Source organism: Oncorhynchus nerka, linkage group LG15, assembly GCF_034236695.1.
Source record: "Oncorhynchus nerka isolate Pitt River linkage group LG15, Oner_Uvic_2.0, whole genome shotgun sequence".
NCBI classification, from domain to species: Eukaryota; Metazoa; Chordata; class Actinopteri; order Salmoniformes; family Salmonidae; genus Oncorhynchus; species Oncorhynchus nerka.
In genome coordinates, this window is record NC_088410.1 from 7320491 (window position 1) to 7346742 (window position 26252).

The following is a 26252-nucleotide window of genomic DNA, read 5'->3' on the forward strand; positions in this document are numbered from 1 at the left end:
TAAAACATAAATCGCTAATGTATGATTTAAAACGTGGATTTAATGATGTAATGTCAATTTTATACATTTCTATCCCAGGACCACTCAATTTTCAAATTCTCCATAAATCTGCTGTGGATTACCCAGAATCCTATACCTTTATCACACGAGCGGGGCAGCGGTCTAAGGCACTGTTCTTAAATTAATTGCCTCGTTAAATAGAGGATACAAATATTTTAAACATGTTCGTTACACCGTTACACTGGCAAACAAACTCAGTAGCACAGAGAAGATCATCCATATGACGTTGAGAAATACTGCATTGTGTGTAGTTTGGAAGAGTCACAAAATAAGTTAATAAATATGTAATAACGCAAAAACATAACTGTTTGTTCTTATAGGTAACCATATCGTGATTACAATTAGCTTACTATGTCTTTAACCACACTGTATTGTTACACTGGTGAGTTAAAACTCATGCTTCGTACACTTTAACTTGTTATCTGAAGATAAAATCTCCATTTTACTCAACTGCGTTACCCACTCCAGTCAGCAGATGCGGTCTGGGAATGTAAGGCGTGGCTGCTGGTGTGACGTATAATCTAGTGGACGGAACGCTTCTTTCAACAGCAGCAACAGTTAGTCAGACACCTCGGTAGCTTGCTAGACAAAATAGACGAACCAATATAGCTCTTTAGACGCTTTAGTGTATATTAGCCACTGTGTTTTAAACCCACTTCTATCGTCTAGTTAGTTATCCGATTTAATTTCATATTTACGGTGTTGTTATTATTCAGCTAGCGGGCTGGTTAAGTTAGCATTAGCCTAGCTAGCTAACATCCCCGACCATGCGGTCACTAAGCTACTCTCCTTCTAATGAAGAGAAGGATATCACAGTAAATCAAGAAGTAGGGAGTGGGGCCGTTACTGTGAAAGAAGAGGAGGACGCGTTCAGAGTGAAAGACGAGGAAGATATCACAGTAAAACAAGAAGTAGAGAGTGGGGCCGTTACTGTGAAAGAAGAGGAGGGCGCGTTCAGAGTGAAAGAGGAGGATGATGTCACAGTAAAAGGAGAGGAAGATGCAGTTTATGGCGTGAAAGAGGAGGGGGAGGAGATGACTGTTACATCGAAAAAGGAGGAAGAGGAGGAACCTGGATATCTGGTTCCGGTTTCCCAAACGCATCTTAAGGCATCCAATGGTTCTAACGATGAATTTAGCCATAAGATGGTTTTTAGAAACCGTTCCCTGATTAACACTAGTAAGTACTGTCTTAACAACAGAGGCACAAACTCTGCAGTTGAACTGATGTTTGGTGTTAAGGTGGAAATCTGCAATTGCTACATCCATATTGTGACTTTTAAATGATTTATTTACAGCCATTGATTCTTGAAGAATATAACACATGCCTCATGAGCTGAGTTCAACTGTTGTACCCCATCAGAACCCCAAATAATATTTTTTTACTATAATGTTTAGAAACAATGTAAATCAACACTGTATAGCAGTTAAGAACAAATTCTTATTTTCAATGGACTAGGAACAGTGGGTTATTGCCTGTTGACAGATTTTACCATGTCAGCTCGGGGATATGAACTTGCAACCTTCCGGTTACTAGTCCAACGCTCTAACCACTAGGCTACCCTGCTGCCTCAACATGGTTAAAACTATAATGTTGATATCATGGATGGTCAGTCCTTGCATCCATAGGTCTGTCTGTAGTTACATTTATCCAAACCCATAATAATTTTATTACCAAAATAGTGGTGGAATGACAGATTTGTTATTGTTTGAACTGCAGATTGCTGGGTTGTGTGTTTTTTTTTAAACAGCAACAAAATGGCTGCCCAGAGACTTGGTTAACAGCTGAGGGATGGGGGAAGGAGAAGTGTAACCACTCTCAAATTCATAGAGAACGATATTGTAGAAACCTTAACCCAACACCTAGCTGACCTCGTCAAGAAGTTCAGACATCTTGGCGTAACAGTTATAAGGTGTTGACTTGACAGTCGCTGGACCCAGGTTTGAGTTCAGCTCAGGGCCTCCCCCTGAATTCACTACACTATGAATACAAGGACTGGCCATCCATGATGTCATAATGATAATTTAACCAGTTTTCTAGGCTATATAGTATATTCTAGAATTAATCCATGATGTCATAATGATAGTTGTATAGTGACTATTTGCCTAATACCTGAGCAAATGCCTCTACCCCGTCTTCTGGCTGGGTAGAGTACTTTAGGATTTTAGTTACTGCGGTGTAACAAGGGCCTACCAACCCTTCTATTTCATTTGATTTATAATGGCCCTTCAGGCGTGAGTTGGGTTTGTTCCTTCGTTCATGTTGTCACTCCCTTATTTTCCGGTCTAGTATGAGGTCTTGGATAGATATACTCCTATTTAAATATTCTGAGTGTTATGGATTCCTCCTATATTTCCTTACCTTCAAGTTTCTTTTACCTCTGTATATATCAATACCTAATAACTTATTCTATTGGTTATTATGCTCGCCCTCAGTAGTAGTAGTCATTTTGAACTTTTTTAATGTATTGGTATATATTTTGACTTTTTATTTTACTCCTAAAAATATATTTGACTCCTAAAAAATAATATTATCCACACAATGAACATTTTTTTTTTACCTGATTATTTTACTTTATTTTACTGCAAGTCAGTTAAGAACAAATTCTTACTTATTTTAATGATATTCAGGCCTAGGAACACCTATTAACTGCCTGTTCAGTGGGGCAGAAGATTTTGCTCGACAGATTTGTACCTAGTTGTCAAAGTTTCAAAGCTTTTATTAGATCACTCTGAATTTTTGTCATACACATTATTACAATTCAATGGTTCTACAGTTTCTAATACCAATAATGCTCAATCAACCCTTATGCTTTAAGCTATGCCAGATAATATTGCAAAACTTTAAATGGTTAACACTTGATTAAAATATTTAAATAGCAAAAATAGTTCAATTACCTTAAATGCTCAGCCCCTTGGTCACTTTCCTGTAATTGGTATTCTACACAAAAGCTATATTAAATCCAATATCTATACACTTCCAACTCTGTGTATGGACTCAATATATTGTAACTGGTACTTGGCTGTGTCCTTGTATTGCTAATCACATCTGTACCTGATGTCTCACTGTGTGACTGCCGCTTTGTCTGTGATCAAGAGGTGTCAAGACCCCTGTGTTTCAAATATTGTTCTAGTCTAACAAAAATGCGTATAGTGCAATAGTCTCACTGTTTAAATTACCTATGATGATGATTCTCCATATGAAGTCTGTCTCATATGTCAGTGAGGATCATGCCTCTCTTATGATCTCTGTTCTCTTTATATACCTTTTTACAGGGGAAGTTCGCAAGTTTCTGGAGCTGTGGCTAAACCACACTTTCACACTGACACTGCCCTGCTGCTTGCACCGGCCGCTTACTCGGGGACTGTAGATTGCTTACACTGAGTGCTTACTCGGGGACTGTAGATTGCTTACACTGAGTGCTCTTACTGGGACTGTAGATTGCTTACACTGAGTGCTTACACTGGGACGGTAGATTGCTTATTACGTCATCTTAGACCTGTGTCTAAATGGAAGCTTCTTATTCTAAATCTAGGTCATGCACTACTAACTCCCATTCTGCTGCTTCCGTGTTACTGTTGGCTGATTCTACTTAATGATACCAGCTGGTTGTTTCTACCACTTGAGGCGGCTTAGGTGGCATGTCAAGCGCTGCTTCAGCTGGGAGAAGTCTATGATAGGTATCTCCTCTGCTTCCCCCTGTTGTCCAGTTTCTGCAGGTGTGGTCCATGGTTCCATGAGGTCCCGTGAATGCCCTGTGTTGCTGTCCCCATTGCTTGATGGAGTGGGCAGATTCTTTTCATCTCTTGTCACACCAGATATACGACATCCATAACTAGTGGTTTCCTCATTAGCATGGAGGAGTTTATGCAATCAAATTGCCCTCGTGCCGCAATTTTAGAAAACACAAAGGGGCCTGTATTGTAGACCAAAAGTCTTCTACCACACTGCTTAGAGTTTCAACAACATGAATAACTTATTTCTAGTCTACAATCTTAGATGTTACTACTAATGTGAAAACAAGACAAAATATGACTTCTTGCTCATTTTAAGACAATTTTAACATTCATTACAGACATCAATTGTTGTACAACATCATGGCTATGCTGTTGGCATCAACTTTTACACTGGATTATCGCTGTTGTGGGCCTTTAATCATCTGTCTGACTTTGTTGTTCACACAGGAGAGAGACGTGACTATCGTGGATCCTCTGGGGAGCCTCAACAACCTCATGATGCTGAGGAGACAGAGAAGAGTCTCTCCAGATCAGAACACCTCAATAAACACCCGCAGAGACCCACAGGGAAGAGAACCTACTGCTGCTCTGACTGTGGGAAGAGATTCACATCATCAGGCAATCTGACTCAACACCAAAGAACACACACAGGAGAGAAATCTCATAGCTGTGATCAATGTGGGAAGAGTTTTAGTCGATCTGGAGATCTGACAGTGCACACCAGAGAACACACACAGGAGAGAAACCTTATAGCTGTGATCAATGTGGGAAGAGCTTTTGCAACATCTGGCAGATCTGACTCTACACCAGAGAACACACACAGGAGAGAAATCTTATAGCTGTGATCAATGTGGGAAGAGATTTGCTACATCTGGCCACCTGACTCTACACCAGAGAACACACACAGGAGAGAAACCTTATAGCTGTGATCAATGTGGGAAGAGATTTGCAACATCTGGCCACCTGACTCTACACCAGAGAACACACACAGGAGAGAAACCTTATAGCTGTGATCAATGTGGGAAGAGATTTTGTTCATCTGGAGATCTGACAGTGCACCAGAGAACACACACAGGAGAGAAACCTTATAGCTGTGATCAATGTGGGAAGAGATTTGCTACATCTGGCAACCTGACTCTACACCAGAGAACACACACAGGAGAGAAACCTTATAGCTGTGATCAATGTGGGAAGAGTTTTACAACATCTGGCACTCTGACTCAACACCAGAGAACACACACAGGAGAGAAACCCTATAGCTGTGATCAATGTGGGAAGAGATTTGCTACATCTGGCCACCTGACTCTACACCAGAGAACACACACAGGAGAGAAACCTTATAGCTGTGGTCAATGTGGGAAGAGTTTTAGTCGATCTGGAGTTCTGACAGTTCACCAGAGAACACACACAGGAGAGAAACCCTATAGCTGTGATCAATGTGGGAAGAGATTTGCTCACATCTGGCACCTGACTCTACACCAGAGAACACACACAGGAGAGAACCTTATAGCTGTGATCAATGTGGGAAGAGTTTTGTCATCTGGCAGATCTGACTACACCAGAGAACACACACAGGAGAGAAACCTTATAGCTGTGATCAATGTGGGAAGAGTTTTGTCACATCTGGCCATCTGACTCTACACCAGAGAACACACACAGGAGAGAAACCTTATAGCTGTGATCAATGTGGGAAGAGTTTTAGTCGATCTGGAGATCTGACAGTGCACCAGAGAACACACACAGGAGAGAAACCTTATAGCTGTGATCAATGTGGGAAGAGATTTGCTCATCTGGCAACCTGACTCTACACCAGAGAACACACACAGGAGAGAAACCTTATAGCTGTGATCAATGTGGGAAGAGTTTTACTCATCTGGAGCCATCTGACAGTACACCAGAGAACACACACAGGAGAGAAACCTTATAGCTGTGATCAATGTGGGAAGAGTTTTTTCAAATCTGGCCATCTGACTCAACACCAGAGAACACACAGGATTGAAATCTCATAGCTGTGACCAGAGATAATCTGATAAAAGATCTCTGATCAAATATTAGAAAATACATACATGAAGTAGTTGTTTCATGATTTCAATGAATTAATGTCACAATGTAGAATTTTTTAACATTGTAGTAGGAGTATTGTAATGATTTCACAATGTAGAAGCCTAAACAGGAGAGCCCACTTATGAATTGATATCAACATGTTATGGATATTAGCCTCATGGGGAAAAATCCAGGCTCTGAAATGGAAGAGTACTATTTATGTGATTTAACAAAAATTGACAAACAAAAAAAGAGTTCTGATCAAATCAAATTTATCAACACCAGAGAACACACAGGAGAGAAAAAGCTGTGATCAATGTGGGAAGAGTTTTTCTTATATGACATCCTGATATCAAACAAAGTGAAATCTAGGCTTTTACATTGGGAAGGCTGAGAAGAAACCCAGCCTAAAAGTGGAAAGTTTCAACATGGTGTTGACAGTCCAATGAATAGCTGTCCTGCTGTGTCGTGGGGAACATTGCAGAAGAAGCTGGGTCCTAATATTTCACAATCTTGATCAAGTGGTAGTGTGATGAATTGTTCAACATGATGATCAGAGCCTGGAGATACTAAGGTTCCTCACATGGAAAGTAGTATTGTAATGATTTGGGAATTTGCCCACTTATGAATTGCAGTGGGGAAAAAGGCTCTGAAATGGAAGAGTAATTCAAATCAAATGTATTTATATAGCCCTTCCATCAGCTGATATCTCAAAGTGCTGTACAGAAACCCAGCCTAAAACCCCAAACAGCAAGCAATGCAGGTGTAGAAGCACGGTGGCTAGTAAAACTCCCTAGAAAGGCCCTAGGAAGAAACCCGAGAGGAACCAGGCTATGAAGGGTGGCCAGCCCTTTCTGGCTGTGCCGGGTGGAGATTATAACAGAACATGGCCAAGATGTTCATAAATGACCAGCATGGTCAAATAATAATAATCACAGTAGTTGTCGAGGGTGCAACAGATCAACACCTCAGGAGTAAATGTCAGTTGGCTTTTCATAGCCGATCATTAAGAGTATCTCTTCCGTTCCTGCTGTCTCTAGAGAGTTGAAAACAGCAGGTTTGGGACAGGTAGCACATCCGGTGAACAGGTCAGGGTTCCATAGCCGCAGGCAGAACAGTTGAAACTGGAGCAGCAACACGGCCAGGTGGACTGGGGACAGCAAGGAGTCATCGTGCCAGGTAGTCCTGAGGCCTGGTCCTAGGGCTCAGGTCCTCCGAGAGTGAGAAAGAAAGAATTAGAGAGAGCATACTTAAATTCACACAGGACACCGGATAAGACAGGAGAAGTACTCCAGATATATCAAACTGACCCTAGCCCCCTGACACATAAACTACTGCAGCATAAATACTGGAGGCTGAGACAGGAGGGGTCAGGAGACACTGTGGCCCCATCCGATGATACCCCGGACAGGGCCAAACAGGAAGGATATAACCCCACCCACTTTGCCAAAGCACAGCCCCCACACCGCTAGAGGGATATCTTCAACCACCAACTTACCATCCTGAGACAAGGCCGAGTAAAGCCCACAAAGATCTCCGCCACGGCACAACCCAAGGGGGAGCGCCAACCCAGACAGGAAGATCACGTCAGTGACTCAACCCACTCAAGTGATGCACCCCTCCTAGGGACGGCATGAAAGAGCACCAGTTTGCCAGTGACTCAGCCCCTGTAATAGGGTTAGAGGCAGAGAATCCCAGTGGAGAGAGGGGAACCGGCCAGGCAGAGACAGCAAGGACGGTTCGTTGCTCCAGAGCCTTTCCGTTTACCTTCACACTCCTGGGCCAGACTACACTCAATCATATGACCTACTGAAGAGATGAGTCTTCAGTAAAGACTTAAAGGTTGAGACAGAGTCTGGTCTCTCACATGGATGCAGACCATTCCATTCAAATGGAGATCTACAGGAGAAAGCCCTGCCTCCAGCTGTTTGCTTTCTAGGACAATTAGGATACACTTCGTTGGTGACCCACTTGAATCAAAATGCAACACTTCAAAAGTGCTGACAAATTGTCCTCTAACCAGGGATGTTCCCAGGGATGTACTCCCAGATTCGTGTGGTTTTTGAGCTGTTAGTTTTAACAGGACGTGCAACCTCATCTCTCTCCTCTCTCACAATTTTTTTAGCATGATATCGATGAGTGATGACAAATAAGTGTTGCATTCCCTTGTTTGACCCCTAAATTTAATGCATCACTCCCAAATGTAGCTGACTCTTCTGCAGGTTGTCCTCTAACCAGGGAGGTAAAATATATCTCCCATTTCCATGTGTTTTTTTTTGTGTCAGTTTTAACAGCACGTACAACCTAATTCCCCCTAACCTAATCGATATCAGTGATTTATTGCTATTTGTCAAAACAACAGTGTTTCTGGTGCTTGTGCAGTTTATAAGGAGCTTGTTTAAAAATACAAGTAATATGATTATTGTGGCAGATGTTTGTGTAATATAGCACATGTTATGTTTAGGTTTTCAATTTATCCCCAAACTGTTCCTGCATATTGGTTATTGATTTGGACACGTTAAAACTGTGTTTTGACATTGGGCTATCCCACCAAGCAAAATTATATTGAAAAGACGTTGAAAATATGACTATGCAATCAAATATTTCATATTTACATTTCATGTAACATTTGGTAGTGATATTTATTCATGCAACCAACATGACATTTTTTGGTACAATTATATTGACATTGTTGCCCTGTTTTTAGAATATCAGGGTTAATTCTCACATGTGCCAAACCAAATGTTCTAGAGCATGATATTGGGGACTGGGCCCAGATCCAACAACATGCCTATCTAGTGAACCCTGAAAAGAGAGAGAAGCTCCGCAGTGAGGTGGAAAGTTATTACGGATATCGCAGGAGTTTCCTCTTGAAATCAGTCCGTGGTAAGGAAAACTTGGTTGCTGATTATCTCTGGGGTGGGCAGTCAAAAAGATTTGTGTTTTGCGTTGAGCCAGTGTGTTTATTTGGAGTTTTATCTCTTATTCTTTTCCGTATTGAAACTGCACTGTTGGTTAGGGGCTCATAAGGAAGCATTTCACTGTTGTATTCGGTGCATGTGACTAATACAATTTGATCTGAGTTTTGTTTGGGCTCGTTCCAAGAAACGAAAGGGTTTAATGGAGTTAGAAGCTTTTAGGTCCCAGAGTTCTAGAACTAGTGAGTTGTAGGATTCTATAGAAAGAAAAGGAGAAAAAAATAACATGATTGTTTTATTATTATTTAGGAATAGGTGTTTTTTCTTGTTTTTAATTGTTGACAGCCAGTAGACACCATGTTTATATTGGTGAAGGTGAAGCATTGTAGTTGATTAATGTGAAATGGAAGTTGTTTTCTGTTGGTGGTGAGCAAACGTGTCCAACAAAAATATAGGATATGTTTGTTGTCTTGGGGGAAGGTGATACAGGCTTTGGTTTTTCCATTTATGTTTTGAGGTTGGACTTTATAAGTATCTTTCATCGTTAGCACGTGGACGTTCACTGATTGGTTGTCACCTGTTAGGTTCAGTATGTGTTACACCTGTGCTGGCTTGTCCATCTCGTTAGTGGGAAGGTGTTTCACCTGAGCTGGTCCAGGTTCTATTTAAGAGTGTCTGACCCAGTGCTCCAGTTGTCTTGATAGATGTGACTTATTAAAATCAATAACCTTTAGTTGAATAAACTGACGTTTTGATAAGTTTGCTTCCTGTTTTTAAGTTTGTTGTGGGTTTTTCTTTTGTTTAATCTTCTTGGGCAGATTTAGTGGGTCTCATGGTGGGTGTCTTTTAGGTCCCAGTTGTTGTTACTAGTCAACTTTCAGTGGACACTGTGAGAGCAAAACTGCAAGATTATGTTATTGTACTTTTATTGTATCAAATGGTTGTTTTATGCAACAGAATAGAGGGTTCTTAGAACTATTGTGTCTGTGTTCTACCGAGGATGGGCTTCTGGGAGAAAACACTGACAGGAGATTTACAATGTCTTTTGGGTGATTAAAACCTAAAGAGACAGTATTCCAGATTATGAGTTAATGTTTCTGTTCTATATGTTACCAGGGAGAGATGACCTCAGGGCCAGACCCTGGTTTCTACACAGAGTACTGTTTTTACAGCAGATACTGTCTGCTGAGAATAATAAGTATCTTTCATACAAATCTTAACCTTGTGACCCGTTCTATACATCTGTTGTTGGTCATGTAGGTTGAAAGGGGTGTATCTTAGCTATAAAAGACCTTTGTACTTTTGTCTCGTGGCTCTCAACGAATCATCTGCGGGTGATTTGTCGACCAGCCATCATTATCGAAGAGCACTCAATTGATTCACTTTATATTTGTGTGTTGTATTGACCTGCTCCCTTATTAATAAGTGAATAAATCTGAACTAAATCTAAATTTAACTCTGACTTGTGTGATACGTTTGTCTCCTCATTTGATATTAAAGAAATTAACCACATTTGGGGATGTTAATCTTCACTTGGTGACCGCTTCTGACAACCCATGTAAATCGTGCACCAGGGATCCCTCAATGGATAATTTCATGGAGATGAGGTTGGGAACGGAGCAGATGGTCCCACCTTTTGATCTGAGAGTCTGCGAGCAGTAAATTCTCAGAAACTGTAGTTTGTCCAAGGTTTGAAAGGTAAAGTTCCTGCAGATTTTCCATCTGGGTACACATTTAGTGGAAATAAAAGTCCTCGTAAGGCTCTGAATGTGTCTTATCCCTATGTGAGGGGGCACCTTTGAATAAACATTTTTTACAGTGGGGCAAAAAAGTTTTAGAAGCCACCAATTGTCAGGTTCTCTGATGTTAAAAATATGAGAGGTGTAAACAGGGCAGAATACCTAGGTACACTTCAACTTGACAGACAAATTGAAGAAAAAAAATCACCTGAAAGTAACATTGCTGACAGAAATTTCAATCTTTTAAATTTAAATGTAAAGTTGCATTATCCTTTGAAGAACCCCATGAGATAGAAAGAAAATATTTTCCTAACTCCCTGTCCACCTTCCCTATTATAAAAAAATTATAATAATATTGACAATGTTTGACTTAAATAATAATTGTTTATTTAGTGGCATGAGAAATGTGTGAATTAATATTTACAATTTACCAAAAAACAATTTGAAATCCAACATTTTTTCCATTTAAAATTACTTTTGATGATGTTCAATTTAAAACAAATAAAAAATGATGTACAATAAAAAAAACATACATTAAAAATGAATCATAGGTAAACTAACAACATTGTAGACTTGATGCTAAATACAGATTTTTCAGCTTTAGTGTGTATATCATATTCACTTAGTTATGTTAGGAAGTTTGCCATCTTTATGACCGGCCCTGGTAACTTCACCCAACTTCTCTTATCCCCAGAACACAGTAACTTAATAACATAAGTGTTTTTCTGACATTTTTGGGAAATTTAATGGATTTTTTTTTTTTAAATACAGCCGAAGCAGAGCCCCAAGTCCCATGGAGACGTCCTCGAGGGCGTGGATGTTCTCCCCATCAAAGGCCAGCGGGATTTCACTCTCATGGTGAAATGGATTTCCACCGATGTGCAGTAAAGGAGTGAAGAGCGGTGAAATCTGTGTCAACAAAAGTAAGAAAAGATTAATACACATACAATTAACAAAGACCATAACAAATGTTCAGCTGTAGTTTTATATAAGCATGCACACCTATGTTTATGAAGAAACAGATGAATGGTGCATAAGCATACCATGTCACGGACATAAAGGCCACTCGGGTCCTCTTTGAAGAGGTAGGGCAAGAGCAGAATCGCTGCTGTGGTCTCCAGTCCTAGTAAAGCATTGATCTTACTACACTTGCTAATTTTATTACAAAATACATTAGAGAAAGGGAAGGAATAAGAGCAAATCCCTCTTCTGTATTGTCCTTCAGGGACTGTCAAAATAGCAGGATGATGTCCTCACCCCTGCCTCGCCTCTCTACCTCTGCTAGTCATTGAATTCTCTTTTTGTCTATATCCATTCCATGGACTTGATTATTTTCTGAGAAGTTCTGAAAAGATCATTAAGATAATTAAACAAAATGGGATAGTACATGTAACGTTTCCAAAATGGGATAGTATTGTTAACGTTTAACGTTTCCAAAATGGGGATTGTACATGTAACGTTTCCAAAATGGGATAGTTTCCAACGTTTCCAAAATGGGATAGTATTGTCCATGTAACGTTATGCCCCCTTGTGAGTTAATAGTATTGCTGGCTGTAGCAGGCTATATAAAGAGAAAGACCTCCATTGACGATTCAGTTCGTTGTACATCTCGTCTGGACAGGTCACCGTCCTTACTTAGTTAGTTAACGTTTGCTAGTTCATTATCACAAAACTGAGAACTGCTCTAGATTGGAAACTTACGTTAATGAGTGTAAAGCCATGTTGGCTTTATGGAAACGATATACAATATATGGGAACGAATATAGTTGAGGGAAATAATCCAAACCTTGTTGTGCCTAGTTAGGACATAACGTTATCTAGCTAGATAACGGTACTGTACTGTAGCTCATACAACGCCGACGGTCAAACCCGGCTTTCTAATATTTACGGTAATTAACTATAGTAACGTTACGGAAGATATTCACAGAAAACCATCATTGTCTTCGTTATTCATTATTAGTATGTTATATTATTGTAATTATTATTTCTAGACATATTCAGAGGCAAAAATCAACCCAACTTAACCTTTTTAACTTGTTGTCGCATCCAAACTTGTCACCATCGTTTTCAGTTGTAATTGCGAAGTTCCCGGAAAAAGTCCAGCAACAACGGAGGTTCCTCGATGAACCCACCTTCTAACAAGTTCTTTGAAGAACCTTTTGGGGCTGTTTTTTATTGACCAAGAACCCTACGGTTCTTAGGGGATCTGAGAACAACTCCAGTTGAACCCTTCATTTTTGGAGTTGTAATCGGATCTATTTACTCTCAGATTCAAAACATGATGATTAGCATCAACTGACGTTGAACTGGGCAGTCAGCGGCTGCTGAACTGATGTGAACTGCTCGGCTGCTGCTCCAATACAATGAGACACTGTGAACTGGGAGGTGAGACGGTGAACTGATGTTGAACTGGGCAGTCAGCTGCTGCTGCTCCAATACAGTATGAGGTGAGACGGTGAACTGATGTTGAACTGGGCAGTCAGCGGCTGCTGCTCCAATACAGTATGAGGTGAGACGGTGAACTGATGTTGAACTGGGCAGTCAGCTGCTGCTGCTCCAATACAGTATGAGGTGAGACGGTGAACTGATGTTGAATCATAATAATTAAGTTAATTAAAATTAATTAGTGAAACTGTTAAAAAAATAGTGTATGGCATATTAAATATATTAGGCTATTATTATCATATAGAAACATCATGGAATATTGTACATGGCCATAAATGCTCCATATCCATTACTTTGAGAGTTTTATTCAATTTACTAAATACGGATATTTACATTTTTTAAATGTGTTGCAGGGGCAGTCAAGAAATGGAACGTGATTAAAGGCCACATTACTATATTTCTGTGTTGCAGGGGCAGTCAAGAAATGGAACGGCAAGGCCACAGAACATGACATAAGCAGAGCTGTGGGAGACCACCTCAAGCCCCTGGTAGAGGTGGGGTGGTGACCACTCCACCACACCTTCAGCAGGCTGGAAAAGTGGGATTGATCTGTTTGATCCATTTGTCAAATTCAGTTTTCAGTAGTTTGATCCTTTGATGTATTGTTCATTTAAACATTTTTCATTTTCAACAAATGACTGGGTTGGTTGAAAAGTGATACAGAAATCACTTACATACCATGCACTGGATTGATACTGTTTTTGAACTACTAAAGATGGATTTTGCTATAATGACAAGGAAGATAGATGAAAGACAATATAAATTCAGTCTCCACCAGATGGACCAAAATATGCCTTTGTACATATTTGTTCATTGGTTTAGCAAGAGTCTGTTGATTGGTTGGTCACTGAGTTAATTTGTTTTGAAATATGATCAGATCAAGCTTTATTTATACAGCACATTTCAGACATGGATGCAACACAATGGCTTCACAGGAAAAAAACAGGAAAAAGCAATGAAATATTTAGTACACAACAAACAGAAACTTAACTGAAAGACTGAGCATTTTAAGGAAATGTCATTGATTCAAATATTAACAATTGGATGCAACATCCAATACAAATTATAAACTTGTTTTACTCCATTGTTTGTTGTTATGTTCTCCATCAAGAAACCCCCAAAAACTAAATGTTACATGAATTGGAAAAAATATCAAAAGCAAATGTGATTGGTGAGGCATGGAATAATAAAACATATCTTTGTCAGGCTGAATGTTTGAAATATGAGGTGATTTGAGTCATGCTTCTTCAGTAGTGGAATAAAGACAATTAGCGCTTGAATGTTGTCAATACATACTGGAGTGATGTTAGATTGTTAATAATATTGATTATAGGTGTATAAGCTGCAAGTACGTTGAAATTAAGTTATGAAAAAAGACCTGAAAATATATATTTTATAAACAATACAAAACATACAAACATTAACATCACACCTGATCTTTTTGTTAAATCACATAAATAGAACTCATTCAATTCAGAGCCTGGATTCTTCCCCAGAGGCTAATATCCATATCATGCTGAAATCAATTTATCAAATTGAACAGGGGGCAAACGTTTAGGGTTCTACATTGTGAAATTCATTCAAATAGGGTCCTCTACAATGTTACAACATTCTCATTGTGACATCATTAAATACTCCTACTACAATGTTACAACATTCTACATTGTGACATCATTAGAATACTCCTACTACAATGTTACAACATTCTACATTGTGACATCATTAGAATACTCCTACTACAATGTTACAACATTCTACATTGTGACATCATTAGAATACTCCTACTACAATGTTACAACATTCTACATTGTGACATCATTAGAATACTCCTACTACAATGTTACAACATTCTACATTGTGACAATATTTCATTGATATCATGAAACAACTCCATGTATTTTCTGATGTTTGACTAGATATATTTTATCAGAGTATCTCTTGTCACATTGATCATAGCCATAAGGTTTCTCTCATGTGTGTGTCCGCTGGTGTGATATCAGGCTGTTTGACTGAGTAAAACTCTTCCCACATTGATTACAGCTATGGGATTTCTCTCCTGTGTATTCTTTGGTGTGATTTCAGGCTGCTTGACTGAGTAAAACTCTTGACATTGATTACAAATGGTTTCTCTCCTGTGTATTCCTGGTGTATTTCAGGCTGCTTGATTCAAAACTCTTCCCACATTGATTACAGCTATAAGGTTTCTCTCCTGTGTGTATTCTCTGGTGTATCTTCAGATAGCCAGATGTAGCAAAACTCTTCCCACATTGAGTACAGCTATATGGTTTCTCTCCTGTGTGTGTTATCTGGTGTGATATCAGGCCGCTTGACTGAGTAAAACTCTTCCCACATTGATCACAGCCATAAGGTTTCTCTCCAGTGTGTATTCCTGGTGTGATTTCAAGTTGATTGGCTTAGTAAAACTCTTCCCACATTGATCACAGCCAAAAGGTTTCTCTCCAGTGTGAATTCTCTGATGTATTTTAAGGTCTACTGAAGAGGTGAATCTCTTCCCACAGTCAGAGCAGAAGTGAAGATTCTCTCCAGTGTGTATTCTCAGGTGTAGTTTAAGTGAATCTGATTTTAAGTAACTCTTCCCACAGTCAAAACAGTGGTGAGGTTTCTCTCCTGTGTGTACTCGCTGGTGTATTCTCTTGTGTAGTTTAAGTGAATCTGATCTTGAGTAACTCTTCCCACATTCAGAGCAGTGGTGAGATTTCTTCCCTGTGGGTCTCTGCAGGTGTTTCTTGAGGTGTTCTGATCTGGAGAGACTCTTCTCTGCCTTGTCAGCATCATGATGTTGTTCTCCTGTGTGAACAACAAAGTCAGACAGATGGTTAAAGGCTCAAAACAGCAGAAATCCACTGTTTATTTGAGTTAAAAGGTGATGCCCAGAGCGTACCCATGAAGTTGTACAACAATTGACGTCTGTTAATTAGTAGTAACATTGATGATTGGAGGTAAATTATTTGAAAATGTCTTAAAACAGTCAATGTGAGCAACAATTTTCTCCAATTTTGCCCCTTTTCACATGTTTAGTAAAATTGCAGATTGAGGGAGGATAGAAACAAGTTATTAAAGTTGCAGAAACTCCCTGCTAATGAGGAATGTGCTAGTTATGGATGTAGTATATCTGGTAATGAGGAAACCACTAGTTTGGATGTAGTATATCTTAATGAGGAAACCACTAGTTATGGATGTAGTATATCTGGTAATGAGGAAACCACTAGTTATGGATGTAGTATATGCTAATGAGGAAACCACTAGTTATGGATGTAGTATATCTGGTAAAGGAAACCACTAGTTATGGATGTAGTATATCTGGTAATGAGGAAACCACTAGTTATGGATGTAGTATATCTGGTAATGAGGAAACCACTAGTTATGGATGTAGTATATCTGGTAATGAGGAAACCACTAGTTATGGATGTAGTATATCTGGTAATGAGGAAACCACTAGTTATGGATGTAGTATATCTGGTAATGAGTTATGGATGTAGTATATCTGGTAATGAGGAAACTAGTTATAGTTATGGATGTAGTATATCTGGTAATGAGGAAACCACTAGTTATGGATGTAGTATATCTGGTAATGAGGAAACCACTAGTTATGGATGTAGTATATCTGGTAATGAGGAAACCACTAGTTATGGATGTAGTATATCTGGTAATGAGGAAACCACTAGTTATGGATGTAGTATATCTGTAATGAGGAAACCACTAGTTATGGATGTAGTATATCTGGTAATGAGGAAACCACTAGTTATGGATGTAGTATATCTGGTAATGAGGAAACCACTAGTTATGGATGTAGTATATCTGGTAATGAGGAAACCACTAGTTATGGATGTAGTATATCTGGTAATGAGGAAACCACTAGTTATGGATGTAGTATATCTGGTAATGAGGAAACCACTAGTTATGGATGTAGTATATCTGGTAATGAGGAAACCACTAGTTATGGATGTAGTATATCTGGTAATGAGGAAACCACTAGTTATGGATGTAGTATATCTGGTAATGAGGAAACCACTAGTTATGGATGTAGTATATCTGGTAATGAGGAAACCACTAGTTATGGATGTAGTATATCTGGTAATGAGGAAACCACTAGTTATGGATGTAGTATATCTGGTAATGAGGAAACCACTAGTTATGGATGTAGTATATCTGCTAATGAGGAAACCACTAGTTATGGATGTAGTATATCTGGTAATGAGGAAACTACTAGTTATGGATGTAGTATATCTGGTAATGAGGAAACCACTAGTTATGGATGTAGTAAAAAATGGTGAGCCAAGATTTTTGTTTTTCACAATGTATTCTGAATATTACAGCTCACTATCATTGCAGATCAGGATGCTACTGAAGGAAACTCACATTAAGCTCTGTGTCTATTCACTAATTCACCACCGTGGGGGAAAACTCAGGGGAGTTCTCATAGGCTGACAGCAAAAATAGCCTCCATTTCCAGGTTGAATATGAGTGCATTTCACACTACTTTTGGATTATAATTGTAAAGCTTGCTTGAATCTCCTGCTTAGTGTAATGTTTGTGGAAGTCTCAAATCAACTGCTTCATACTTAAAAAACACTTTAACCAGTAAAATACTCTTTAGCTAGCTTTTCCATCAGCCTGACAATGAGGGTTTGTAAACCAAGTGTTTGCCAAATTGGCCCATAACTTCACCTAACAACAACATAGAACATAGGACCTACTGTAGGACCCATAGACTTCACCTAACAACAACATATACCTACTGTAGGACCCATAACTTCACCTAACAACAACATAGACCTACTGTAGGACCCATAACTTCACCTAACAACAACATAGACCTACTGTAGGACCCATAACTTCACCTAACAACAACATAGACCTACTGTAGGACCCATAACTTCACCTAACAACAACATAGACCTACTGTAGGACCCATAACTTCACCTAACAACAACATAGACCTACTGTAGGACCCATAACTTCACCTAACAACAACATAGACCTACTGTAGGACCCATACTTCACCTAACAATAGACCTACTGTAGGACCCATAACTCACCTCACTAACAATCACCTAACATAGACCTACTGTAGGACCCATAACTTCACCAACAACAACATAGACCTACTGTATAACCCATAACTTCACCTAACAACAACATAGTTACCTACTGTAGGACCCCTAACTTCTAACAACAACTGACCTACTGTGACCCATAACTTCACCTAACAACAACATAGACCTACTGTAGGACCCATAACTTCACCTAACAACAACATAGACCTACTGTAGGACCCATAACTTCACCTAACAACAACATAGACCTACTGTAGGACCCATAACTTCACCTAACAACATAGACCTACTGTAGGACCCATAACTTCACCTAACAATAACATAGACCTACTGTAGGACCTATAAACATTTAGACCTACTGTAGGACCCATGAAACTAGTAAATAGACCTGTAGGACATTTTATAACTCACCAACAACATAGACCTACTGTAGGACCCATAACTTCACCTAACAACAAACATAGACCTACTGTACCTAACAACACTAGTTATGACCTACTGTAACAATGACCTAACTTCACTAATCTGGACAACATATCTAACAATAACATAGACCTACTGTAGGACCCATAACTTCACCTAACAACAACATAGACCTATGTAGGACCCATAACTTCACCTAACAACAACATAGACCTACTGTAGGACCCATAACTTCACCTAACAACAACATAGACCTACTGTAGGACCCATAACTTCACCTAACAACAACATAGACCTACTGTAGGACCCATAACTTCACCTAACAACAACATAGACCTACTGTAGGACCCATAACTTCACCTAACAACAACATAGACCTTCACCTAACAACAACATAGACCTGTAGGACCCATAACTTCACCTAACAACAACATAGACCTACTGTAGGACCCATAACAACAACATAGACCTACTGTAGGACCCATAACTTCACCTAACAACAACATAGACCTACTGTAGGACCCATAACTTCACCTAACAACAACATAGACCTACTGTAGGACCCATAACTCACCTAACAACATAGACCTACTGTAGGACCCATATACAACAACAATAGACCTACTGTAGGACCCATAACTTCACCTAACAACAACATAGACCTACTGTAAACCCATAACAACATAGACCTACTGTAGGACCCAATAACATAGACCTACTGTAGGACCCATAAACTAACAACATAGACCTACTGTAGGACCCATAACCTAATAACATAGACCTACTGTAGGACCCATAACTTCACCTAACAACAACATAGACCTACCTACTGTAGGACCCATAACAATAACATACACCTACTGTAGGACCCATAACTTCACCTAACAACAACATAGACCTACTGTAGGACCCATAATAACTTCACCTAACAACAACATAGACCTACTGTAGGACCCATAGTTCACTAACAACATAGACCTACTGTAGGACCCATAACTTCACCTAACAACAACATAGACCTACTGTAGGACCCATGACTTCACCTAACAATAACATAGACCTACTGTAGGACCTAACATCAAACCTACAACCTAACTTCACCTAACATACCTACTGTAGAACCCATAACTTCACCTAACAATAACATAGACCGAGGACTATAAATAATTTAATATTTCAGGTGAAACATGGAAACTAAAATGTCTTTGTCATGACATTTCATAACCTGATCACCAGATAATTTTGTAAATAATCCCACTAGTCCATTCTGTAATGTGTTGTCATTCTAAATGTCCTGAATAAAGGAAAATAGCTCTGTGTGTTGTTCAATAGGGTAGCCTAGTGGTTAGAGCATTAGACTAGTATCCGGAATCCCGAGCTGACAAGGTACAAATCTGTCATTCTTCCCCTGAACAAGTAGTTCACCCATTGTTCCTAGGCATTGAAAATAAGAATTTGTTCTTAACTGACTTGCCTAGTTAAATAAAGGTAAAAAAATTATATAATAATAATAATTGCCTATCCATCAAGGAACCCTTCTCTACACAGCTACATAGTATCTGTGCCTAAACAGACTCAACAGACGCTACTGTAAATCAAGCAGACACATTATAAACATCCATTTATAAGGGATGTGGAGAACGGCATAACTGTCATTACCAGAAGTAATGAATGCAGAAGCACTTTGGTTGTTGTTGCATGTTGTGATGTTTGTCATGTGACTGTCATTCAGAAAATGATTTCCTGGATCAGCTGATGATAGTTGAACATGTGACTGTAACTAAATAGCTACAGAATTAAATATTATGTGTAATTATTGAAGAACCGCATTAATGACAGTATCCATTTGGGTGTTGTCAATAAAGTTAAGGTGACTCTCAGTTAGAACCATTGGATTTAGCAAACTCTGAAATGATTTAGGATTTCTGTGCCCATGAAAACTGTTTTCCCAGCGTAATATAAGGAGACACTAAATGTTACGTAGTTAGAGAGCATTTCAGAGATCTGAATACAAAAAACTGTCCTAACAGGAAAATAACGAAACCACAAGGCCAAATCTACATTGGAGGAGCTTACCAAGATGACATTGAATGTTCCTGAGTGGCCTAGTTACAGTTTGGACTTAAATCGTCTTGAAAGTCTATAGCAAGACTTTAAAATGGCTTTCTAGCAATGATCAACATCCAACTTGACAGAACAGGAAGGATTTTAAAAGAATAATGAATATTCACATGAAGATCATCACCTATTAGATGACAACAACTTCCCATCAAGCCAACTCCTTGAAGGCCTTACAAGGCAGCAGGGTTTAGTGGTTAGCGTTGACTAGTAATCGGAAGGTTGCAAGTTTGACAAGGTTCGTTCTGCCCCAAAAACAGGCAGTTAACCCACTGTTCCTAGGCCGTCATTGTCCCTGTTTTATAAAATTTGTTCTTAACTGACTTTCCTGGTTAAAATAAAATAAAAAAATAAAAAATTTGACTCACTCCTTCTAGTTTGCAGTTGTCTAAAAAACACTATTTTCCCCAAATCATTTATTTGTTTCCCTTTAGTGTGTTTATACTTTACTGTATCTATATATCCCTTTTCAACAAGAAAAGGTTAAAAATCACTGGAGGACGTGATGAACAATTCCTACAGTACAAAAACATATTCAAGTGTAGAATGTATTACTTCAACAACTGCAGAGTTTGTGTCCCTGTTTTATAAGATAATACTCACTGTATTTACTGGTGTTAATCAGATCAAAGTCCCTATTTTATAAGACAGTATTTCACTGTATTTTCTGGTGTTAATCAGTTCTCCAGTCTTCTCTTCTTCGTCCTCCTCTAATGTGACAGTAATCTCCCCCTCTTCTCTTCATCGTCTTCATTTCATTCGGAGATGTTGTCAGTAATCCTCCTTCTCTCCAAAACCGTGCATCCTCCTCTTTCTCTTCCTCCTTTCACTGTAACAGCCTCCTCCTTTTCACTCTGTTTTTGTCTTTCACTGAAACGTCTTCCTCCACCTCTTTCACAGCCCCACCCTCTACTTGTTCTTGTATTGTAACAGCCTCCTCTTTGACGAGAGCTTCCTTCTCCGTCCAGCAGATGTTCTCTTCTTTATCAGGAGGAGAGTAGCTTAGTGAACTCATGTTCGGAAATAATAGCTAGTTAGTATTAGCGACTAGACTAGTGCTAACTTAACCAGCCAGCAAGTTGACTTACAACGTAAATATTAAATTAAATGGGGTATCTAGTTGTTTCCACATAAGTATGTTTAAATCATAGTGGCAAATAAACCACGAAATTGTCTAAAGAGCTTGAATGTTCCGACTTTGTTGTCTAGCGAGCTACCGAGGTGGCTGCAGTTGTTGAAGAAGCGTTCCGTCCACTAGATTATACGTCACAGTAGAAACATCGCCTGAAAGACACATATCGCCATCTGCTGTCTGGAGGGAGGAAACGCAGTTGAGGAGGGAAAACTATTTTTAAAATCTTCAATGAATTATAATATTATAAAGCAGTTTAGGGAAACGTTTTTTTCCTCTCCATTTAATAAGTATATTATATCAACACGTACAAAGAGCAACAAGTGTTGTTTGATTAGTTCTGATTTTTTAATGAGAATTTTAAACAAACTATATCTACTCCACATCTGTAATTCTGATTCAGTCAAACAACTAGATATCAAAATAATAACCTAGTTATTGATACCCTTGATAAAGTTGAGCAAAAATGTATGTATAAAATAAATAAATAAACTTTACCCACTACCAGGATATTTTAGCCCAAAACCTGGTTACCTCTCTGCTAGGAGGCTGAACCTTGGCCATAAGTGGATCTTCCAGCAACACACATCAACACCCACGAAGAAACGGTTAATTGGGCACAAAATCAACATTTTCAACGGCCATCTCAGTCTTTGGACTTGAACTCCATTGAAAACCTGTGGTTTGAATTGAACAGGGCAGTCCACAAGCGCAGACTAAATAAATCAAGGACCTGGAGAGATTCTGTATGGAGGAACGGTCTAAGATCCCACCCAATGTGTTCTCTAATCTCATAAAACATTTCAGTGTCGTTATCCTCCCGAGGGGAGGGTGCTGGAGTATTGAAAACATAGGTGGCAATAATTCAGACCCCTACCTTTTGAGAATCACATGTTAAACTAATTCTCTTTCTGTGAGCAATTGTATCAGTATAAATCAATATAATTTCCCTTTATTTGTTGGTGTAATAATACATCATGTAGATGTATATAATGAACAGACTAGGTCTATACTGCTCCTACATGGTGTAACAATACATAAATGTAGATGTATATAATGAACAGACTAGGTCTATACTGCTACTACATAATGTAACAATACATCATGTAGATGTATATAATGTTCAGACTACTGTATATTACTGCTACTCATGGTGTAACAATACATATGTATTGATCTTAGTCTGTACATTCTATCCTATTCTACTGTATCTTAGTCTATACATTACTCATCTCATATGTATGTACTGTATTCTATTCTACTGTATCTGTCTATGCATTACTATCTCATATGTATATACTGTATTCTATCCTATTCTACTGTATCTGTCTATGCATTACTCATCTCATATGTATATACTGTATTCTATTCTACTGTATCTGTCTATGCATTACTCATCTCATATGTATGTACTGTATTCTATTCTACTGTATCTGTCTATGCATTACTCATCTCATATGTATGTACTGTATTCTATTCTACTGTATCTGTCTATGCATTACTCATCTCATATGTATGTACTGTATTCTATTCTACTGTATCTGTCTATGCATTACTCATCTCATATGTATGTACTGTATTCTATTCTACTGTATCTGTCTATGCATTACTCATCTCATATGTATTACTGTATTCTATTCTACTGTATCTGTCTATGCATTACTCATCTCATATGTATGTACTGTATTCTATTCTACTGTATCTGTCTATGCATTACTCATCTCATATGTATGTACTGTATTCTATTCTACTGTATCTGTCTATGCATTACTCATCTCATATGTATGTACTGTATTCTATTCTACTGTATCTGTCTATGCCACTCTGACATCGCTCCTCCATATATTTATATATTCTTATTCCATTACGAAGATGTATTTGGTATTTGTTGTGAAATTGTTAAATATCACTGCACTGTTGGAGCTAGGAACACAAGCATTTAGTTAGATACTACTGCACTGTTGGAGCTAGGAACACAAGCATTTAGTTAGATACTACTGCACTGTTGGAGCTAGGAACACAAGCATTTAGTTAGATACTACTGCACTGTTGGAGCTAGGAACACAAGCATTTAGTTAGATACTACTGCACTGTTGGAGCTAGGAACACAAGCATTTAGTTAGATAGGACTGCACTGCTGGAGCTAGGAATACAAGCATTTAGTTAGATACTACTGCACTGTTGGAGCTAGGAACACAAGCATTTAGTTAGATACTACTGCACGGTTGGAGCTAGGAACACAATAATTTAGTTAGATACGACTGCACTGTTGGAGCTAGGAACACAATAATTTAGTTAGATACTACTGCACTGTTGGATCTAGGAATACAAGCATTTAGTTAGATATTACTGCACTGCTGGAGCTAGGAACAAGCATTTAGTTAGATACTACTGCACTGTTGGAGCTAAGAACACAAGCATTTCGCCACACCCGCAATAACATATGTATGTGACAAATAACATTTGATTTAATTTATGAAGGAAATGGAACATGACATAAGCAGAGCTGTGGGAGACCACCTCAAGCCCCTGGTAGAGCCGGGGGTGGTGTTTACCTCTCCACCACGCCTTCAGCAGGCTGGACAAGTGTGATTGATATTGTTTTTCATACGAAGAGGGACCAAGAGTCTGTTGATTGGTCGGTCACTGGGTTACTTGGTTTTGCAATATGTTCTATTCAAATCAAGCTTTATTTATACAGCACATTTCAGGCATGAATGCAACACAATGGATTCACAGGAAAATACAGAAATATTTAGTACACAAAGAGGATAAAAAACAATAACTTAGACTAATGAGCATCCTAAGGAAATGCCATTGATTAAAATATAAAATATCCAACCCAAAATATAAGCTTTTTTTTTAGGATGGGCTCTGAAAGTCACTGTAGGGGTGTCCACTGAAAGTTAACTAGTAACAACAACTGGGACCTAAAAGACACCCACCATGAGACCCACTAAATCTGCCCAAGAAGAGGGAAACAAAAGAAAAACCCTCAAACTTAGAAAGGAAGCAAACCAAAAAGGTGGAGAACATTGAAAAAAACAATTTATTACCATCTATACCATTCATACTTTACAAAATCATAATTCTCATTCATTCTTAATTAATTATATTTACAAAAACTTCAAACAAAAACAAACCTCAGGGGAGCATCGTCCCTCCCCGTCATACCTAACCAATACCTAACCCTTTCCCTATCTCCCCTTCCCTAATCTATCCCCTTACAAATCTCACTTTAACACTCCCAGCCCTAATCCCCCCTTCCACCTCTCCCGTGCCGCATGCTGCCCCCACTTCCTCTCCTCCCTCTTCATCCTCCCCCTCAAATCACCTTCCACCCTCCTCACTATCCCTTCCACCCCCCAATCTCTCCCTGTCTTGACTAAATTCTGCCTGGCTTCCCACAGTCCCCTTTTAAAGAGACTCATGAGAAGCCAGAGCAGAAACCTGTCCCTATCCGTTCCCCTCACTCTCCCTACGCCTCTCTCTAGCCTAGCCCATGTCAACACAAAATCACTCCTAACCACACCTAGCAACACCCGTGCCCTAGCCCATACTAGTCCGGCAAAGGCACAGTCCCAGAAGGCATGGCGCACAGTCTCCTCCCTGCCACAAGCAGATCTTGGACAGGTGGGGGATCGCGACAAACTATGCCGGTAGATGGCACTTGTGGAGGCTCAACCAATTCAGGTCCTTGAGCCTGTTGTCCAGGCCCCGCGCCTGCACTCCCTCCCAGACCACTGACGAGATGCCCACTACGGGCGCAGGACTCCCTGCCTGCCTGACCTCCTTGTACAGGTGCCTGTGGTCTAAACCTACTCGGGCAACTTCAACCTCGGGGTGCGCACGCAGCCACTTGGCCGCGAGGACCCGCGTTAGACCACACCATTACGCTTCTCGCCTGATACGAGAAGAACACCCGCAGGAAGTAACCGGACGGGTGTATAACCAGATGAGCAAGCTCCGTCAACAAGAAAGAAACAAAAATCGAGTCCAGCTTGAGGGGGAGATGTGGTACCCCCCTACCTCCCTCCCCGATGGGACAGAGCATACGCGCCCTGGCGACCCACTCGTACCTGCCACCTCACATGAACTGAAACACAAGCCTCACTAGAGACCTTCTCAGACAAGTCGGCAATGGGTAGATGTATGCCAAATACAAAAGAGATGGCAATACATCCACCTTTAGGACCAGGACCTTGCCCATAAAAGACAAATACCTAGCCTTCCACATTGCTAGCTTCTTCTGTACCACTGCGATACCCATGTTCCAGTTCAGCGTCGCTGAGCCAGAGGTCTCAAAATGGACCCCGAGAATCCTCAGGGCCCCCTCACGGAGAGATAACCCCCCGGGCACATCCGTCCTACCGCGCCATCTTCCGAAATACTTAACGGAAGACTTTGCATGATTCAGAACCGCCCCCGACGCTTGGGTGAAATCCCCAATGATGGCAAGAGACCTTGTCAGGCACGAGTCCTTGCACAACAGCAAGGAAGTGTTGTCGGCGTACTGCGTCATCTTAACACGTAGCCCACTGCTCCCAGGGATCAACAAG

At 39.6% G+C, this 26252-nt stretch overlaps 1 pseudogene; it reads left to right on the top strand.

The window, feature by feature from the left end:
• Nucleotides 1–374: 374 nt before the first annotated feature.
• On the top strand, nt 375–5962 carry LOC135560335 (zinc finger protein ZFP2-like; annotated as a pseudogene).
• Nucleotides 5963–26252: the final 20290 nt, after the last annotated feature.